The sequence below is a fragment of the Zea mays genome, chromosome 2, assembly GCF_902167145.1.
Source record: "Zea mays cultivar B73 chromosome 2, Zm-B73-REFERENCE-NAM-5.0, whole genome shotgun sequence".
In the NCBI taxonomy this organism is placed as follows: Eukaryota; Viridiplantae; Streptophyta; class Magnoliopsida; order Poales; family Poaceae; genus Zea; species Zea mays.
This window is the reverse complement of record NC_050097.1, coordinates 136,897,054-136,903,261: the sequence shown is the minus strand read 5'-3', so window position 1 is coordinate 136,903,261 and position 6,208 is coordinate 136,897,054. Positions and strand designations below refer to the sequence as shown.

The following is a 6,208-nucleotide window of genomic DNA, read 5'->3' as shown; positions in this document are numbered from 1 at the left end:
GGTCTTCTTTGGTTTTCTTTTTCGGTTGTCACATTTGCTGCACGGGCATGGGACTAGACTCGCTCCTTTAGCAGCTTCGCCATATGCCCGTTCCACGAAATCATCGGTCTTTCTAATCCATTCAGTAGTGACATCGTTTCTTCCTCTACGGCCCGTGTACATCCACTCACGGTGCTCCATCCTATAACATATTTAACCAAAGCCTATCAACAAAAAAATCTGGCAGCACCTCCCCTGCACGGGGAGGTTTTCAAAGCCTGTAAATATAAGTAGCAGCACGATGGCTGACATCCACACATATATATTAATGCCTAAATAACCACATAAACAATTAGAAGACTTACCTAATGCATGCAAAGTGAGGACTAAAAACCTAACTCTATTTCACAATACACAATCACACACAAAAAACCTAATTCTATTTCACAATACACAATCACAATACACAACCACACATATACATTTATTTGATAATAGTTAGCAACTAAAATGTGAAAATTAGTCTATACCTATTTGCTCGGCGTGGACGGTGCACGACGGCGAACGGGCGTGACGGCGTGGAGGTCGTGAGCGGTTGACGGCGTGGAGGTCGTCGGCGCGGGGTCGTCGGTGGTCGTGGGCGGCGCGCGGCGAGCGGGCGGCGCGGGCGCGCGGCGAGCGGCAGGCGCACGGGCGCACGAGCGCGCGGCGAGCGGCAGGCGCACGGGCGCGCAGGCCGGCGGCGGGTGGCCGGCGGCGAGGTGGCCGGCGGCGGGTGGCCGGCGGCGAGGGTGGGCGCGGCAGCGACGTCGGCGGCGAGGGTGGGCGCGTGCAGCGAGTGAGCGTGAGTGAGAGAGAGAAGAAGGAGAAGCCGTTGGATCGGCTAAGTTCATGTTCTTTGCCGAGTGCCCGCGATGCGGCACTCGGCAAAGATTTTTTTATTTTTAAAAAATGGTTTGCCGAGTGCCAGATCGGCGGCACTCGGCAAAGACGCCTTCTTTGCCGAGTGCCATCCGGGGGCACTCGGCAAAGGCTACTTTCCTCTTCTTTGCCGAGTGCCACCCCAGGACACTCGGCAAAGCCTACTTTGCCGAGTGTCCACCACTCGACACTCGGCAAAGTACATTTGTATTTTGTTTTGTTTTCAGCACCAAACTTTTTGTGGTATGTTTCTAAACTATATAGACCTACATGTATCATTTTGGGACAATTATAACAGTGTTTGCAATATCTAGTAGATTTAGTTCGTTTATTTGAATTTCTTCGGAAAATTCAAATTTGAACTGCAGGTCACTCGAAACTTGGAAAACCGTGCATGAAAAAATGATATTCATGATACTTAGCATAAGTTACGACCGATTTTAGAAGCGTACTGGAAACTTCGAGCAACGTGCTCACTAAACATGGTCGTGAACTTGGCATCCACGTGTTTAAAAATTGTATAAAACACAAATAAAGTCAGAAAATCATGAAACTTGTCCCCGTGTCATGATATCACATGTATAGGCTGTGATAAAAATTTTAGAGTATTTGGAGAAAGTTGTGAGACACTATGTGTAGAAACCTAAGAGATCCACATTGAAACTCTATGATTTCATGTGTAGTCCTCTTAGGTTTCTACACATAGTGTCTCACAACTTTCTCCAAATACTCTAAAATTTTTATCACAGCCTATACATGTGATATCATGACACGGGGACAAGTTTCATGATTTTCTGACTTTATTTGTGTTTTATACAATTTTTAAACACGTGGATGCCAAGTTCACGGCCATGTTTAGTGAGCACGTTGCTCGAAGTTTCCGGTACGCTTCTAAAATCGGTCGTAACTTATGCTAAGTATCATGAATATCAATTTTTCATGCACGGTTTTTCAAGTTTCGAGTGACCTGCAGTTCAAATTTGAATTTTCCGAAAAAAATCAAATAAACGAACTAAATCTACTAACGATTGAATCTCTGTTATAATTGTCCACAAATGATACATGTAGGTCTACATAGTGTAGGAACATACCACAAAAAGTTTGGGAGACAAAATCAAAAAAATAAAAATATACTTTGCCGAGTGTCTAGAGATGACACTCGGCAAAGAGGTCTTTACCGAGTGCTAGATGTGTGACACTCGGCAAAGAATCCTCTTTGCCGAGTGCCAGCCGCTGGCTCTCGGTAAAGACTGACGGCCGTCAGCTTTGGGACGGCCGTTGACGGCCCTTTGCCGAGAGCCCCCTGTGCCGAGTGTTTGACACTCGGCAAACTAGTCTTTGCCGAGTGTCTTTCTGTGCCGAGTGTCCAGCACTCGGTAAAGAGCCTCGTTGCCGAGAGTCTAGCTTTACCGAGTGCGGCACTCGGCAAATCCTTCTTTGCCGAGTGCCCGACAAAAGGCACTCGGCAAAGATTGCAACACTCGGCAAAGACTTGGATTCCGGTAGTGCCTGTAGAACGACTTGAGGGGCAAAAGTGTCTCGTACGGCACAAAATACAAGAGATTGTATTAGATAAGGAAGAGAATACACTAAATGACATCTTAATCAATTATAAGATTTTTATAATCCCATTTCTGCGAACTAATTGTTTGGAATGACATTATTGCAAAGCACACTGTTTGTAGCCCAAAAATACAATTGTCTCACTAGTATATATGATGGAATCGATCGGATATGCAGCATCTTGTGCCGGCCTCCTTGCGCGCGAGTTGACTGGCGGGCGGGAATGCAATTGCCAACAACGAAGCTTCGGAAGTTCGGATGCATGCCTACATATATATGCGCGTAGTGCGCATGCACGCACTTGCACGTATATGCGCGTACTACACGTTAAGTGAGTAGTGCGTGTGCTAATAGGTAAGTAATTGTCTGTTGGCCATGGTGAGCTAGCTAGCACGCATAGCTTTTCGGGTTCTCCTGGTTTGACTACGCGGCCAATGAATGTGTCCGTGTCCTGTCAACGACGCATGCATGGGCTTTATTTTGTGGCGTGCGTGATCACTTGACAAGGGCGCGCGCGTGGACAGGTAGATGGTGGATTGACCATTCAAAAAGTACGTACGTGCAAATGCGTGCTATAGCTAGCTTTCCTACGAGATCGATCGCTGATGCGCGAGCGAGATGACCTCCTGCTTGTGGTTAGCATATTCTACTTGCGACCATTCAACGTCGTACAAACTAATGCTTGTCGCTCTTACTTGTGCGGTTCCAGCTGCCTGCCTATGTACGTACGTAGCTTAGTAACTATTTTCTCAAAGCACACCTTGTTTCGATTATTTCCATTCCACGGAGGTTGGAGTGTTAGAATAGATAAGTATCTAGAATAGATTAGTCTGTAGCAAGTTGCATGCGTCCATCACTGATTACATGCCGAAGCTTACTGAGAAGGTTAGTTTAAATAAGAATGTTACTTTCGATAAGCTTTGGCAAGTATATCTTATGGCACTCGTTCTGTAAACTGAAATAGCGCGTTTCGTCGCCTATATTAACATGCATGCAGCACACGGTAAAGATGCTCTATTTCCACCAAAAATCTTCCGCTCCTCTGATTTTACATGGTAATCGGAGCCTTGAAGTAGATCCAATCCACGGCCATGGCTAGCAGTCCTTCCTCCGTATCTGGACTTGCCTCCATGATTGCCCATCCTGTATCTGAAAAGCTTGCCAAACACAACCATACAACATGGAGAGCCCAGGTTCTCGCTACAATCTGTGGTGCTCGTCTTGAAGGCTATCTCACCGGCAGTGCTAAGAAGCCTGCCATGATGATCGACGACAAGGACGGTGACATGGTCACCAATCTGGTCTATGAAGATTGGCTAGCTGCGGATCAACAAGTCCTTAGCTTCCTTCTCTCCTCTGTATCAAAGGAGATCTTGATTCAAGTCGCGACCAAGGAGATCGCGGCAGAGGCCTGGCAGGCGATTGAAACCATGTTCGCATCGAAGACACGGGCTCGCGCGGTGAACACACGTCTGGCCCTGGCCACCACGCAGAAAGGTAACATGACGGTAACTGAGTACATTGGGAAGATGTGTTTTCTTGGTGATGAGATGGCTGCAGCTGAACGACCCCTTGAAGATGACGAGCTGGTTGAATATATTCTCACCGGGCTGGATAATGAGTTTGACCCCGTGGTCTCATCAGTCCTTGCTCGAACCGAGGCCATCTCCGTAAGCGAGTTGTATTCTCAACTGCTTGCGTTTGAGATTCGGCTAGACCTTCGGAACAACGGAGGCAACTTCTCCGGATCATCTGCTAACGATGCAAGTCGGCATGGGCGTGGAGGCCGAAGCTTCTCCACCGGACGAGCTGGGCAGCGTCACGGTGGACGCACTGCACCTGCTCAGCGTCTTGCTCAACGTGGAGGACGTGGTGGGCGTCATGTCAATAGTACTCCGCGTCCAGGGAATAACTCACGAGCAAATAACAGTTCCTCTGATCCTCCACAGTGCCAAGTTTGTCTAAAGACTGGACATACTGCCGACACTACCGGAATCAACCTCTTCGCCGAGTGCCGGAAGCACTCGGCGAAGCCTTAAAAACACTCGGCAAAGCCTTTGCCGAGTGTAACACTCGGCAAAGAAGGCTCGGCAAACAGTACATCGGCAAAGACTTCTTTGCCGAGTACTTTTTTTCGGGCACTCGGCAAAGATCTTTGCCGAGTGTCATGGTGCACTCGGCAAAGAAAAGCGACCGTTACGGCGCCGGTTGACGGAGACGGCGGCTTTGCCGAGTGTCAACGGTGACACTCGGCAACGAAGATATCTTTGCCGAGTGTCCTCCTGGCAGCACTCGGCAAAGCCGCCTTCTTTGCCGAGTGTCACTTGGGACACTCGGCAAAGAGCCCGCCAGGGAGGGTCCCCATGTCAGGCTCTTTGCCGAGTGTCTCAACTGGCACTCGGCAAAGCCGACCTCTTTGCCGAGTGCCAGCGACACAACACTCGGCAAAGAACCTAAGCCGGTGCCCAGGTCGTAACTTATGCTAAGTAACATGAATATCATTTTTTCATGCACGGTTTTCCAAGTTTCGAGTGACCTGCAGTTCAAATTTGAATTTTCCGAAGAAATCCAAATAAACGAACTAAATCTACTAACTATGTAAACTATGTTATAATTGTCCACAAATGATACATGTAGGTCTACATAGTGTAGGAACATACCACAAAAAGTTTGGGAGACAAAAATAAAAAAAATGAAAATATACTTTGCCGAGTGTCTGGGCATGACACTCGGCAAAGAGGGCTTTGCCGAGTGTCTATTACGTAGCACTCGGCAAAGAGGCTTCTTTGCCGAGTGCCAGCCGTTGGCTCTCGGCAAAGACTGACGGCCGTCAACTCTGGGACGGCCGCTGACGGCCCTTTGCCGAGAGCCCCATTTGCCGAGTGCGTTACACTCGGCAAACGTGTCTTTGCCGAGTGCCCACCTGTGCCGAGTGTTTAGCACTCGGTAAAGGGGCTCTTTGCCGAGAGCCTACCTTTACCGAGTGCGGCACTCGGCAAAGCCATCTTTGCCGAGTGCCCGACAAAAGGCACTCGGCAAAGAATACAACACTCGGCAAAGCCTCGGATTCCGGTAGTGCGATAGATGTTGGCACAGGTATGATGAAAATTATGTTCCTGATGTCCGACAGGCTGCTGTTGCTACAAGTTCACACAAACTGGTACACGGACTCGGGAGCTACTGCTCATATAACTGGAGAACTAGAAAAATTATCATCCAGAGAAAGATACAACGGGAGCGATCAAATCCATGCAGCAAATGGTGAAGGTATGGCAATTAGTCATATTGGTAAAGCTACTGTTCATAACCAGAATCGTGATCTTAATCTCAATCATATCTTGCATGTTCCACGTGCCACAAAAAATCTTGTTTCGGTTCATCGCCTTGCTAAAGATATTAATGTTTTCCTTGAATTTCACCCTCATGTCTTCTTTATAAAGGATCGGGACACGAGGACCACTCTACTTAAAGGAAGAAGTCATCAGGGTCTTTACCCCCTGCCAACCGTCCTTCCCTTCAAGAAAAATGTTCTTGGGGTTAATAAACCATCCTTTGACAAGTGGCATAGCCGCTTGGGTCATCCTACAGCTCCCATAGTTCAGAAAGTTATTAGTAGCTTTAATCTTCCATGTTATAGTGAGTCCAATAAGAAGTCTGTGTGTGATGCTTGTCAACAAGCAAAGAGTCATCAGTTACCATATCCAAAGTTGTCAAGTGTTTCGAGTCATCCTTTAGAACTTATTTT

General features: G+C 47.6%; 1 non-coding gene across 1 annotated transcript; it reads left to right on the top strand.

The window, feature by feature from the left end:
• The first annotated feature begins 4,031 nt into the window (after nucleotides 1–4,031).
• On the top strand, nucleotides 4,032–4,170 carry LOC111591033 (small nucleolar RNA Z247). Its single transcript, XR_004856797.1, has one exon. It is a non-coding gene; the product is annotated as a small nucleolar RNA Z247 (small nucleolar RNA).
• Nucleotides 4,171–6,208: the final 2,038 nt, after the last annotated feature.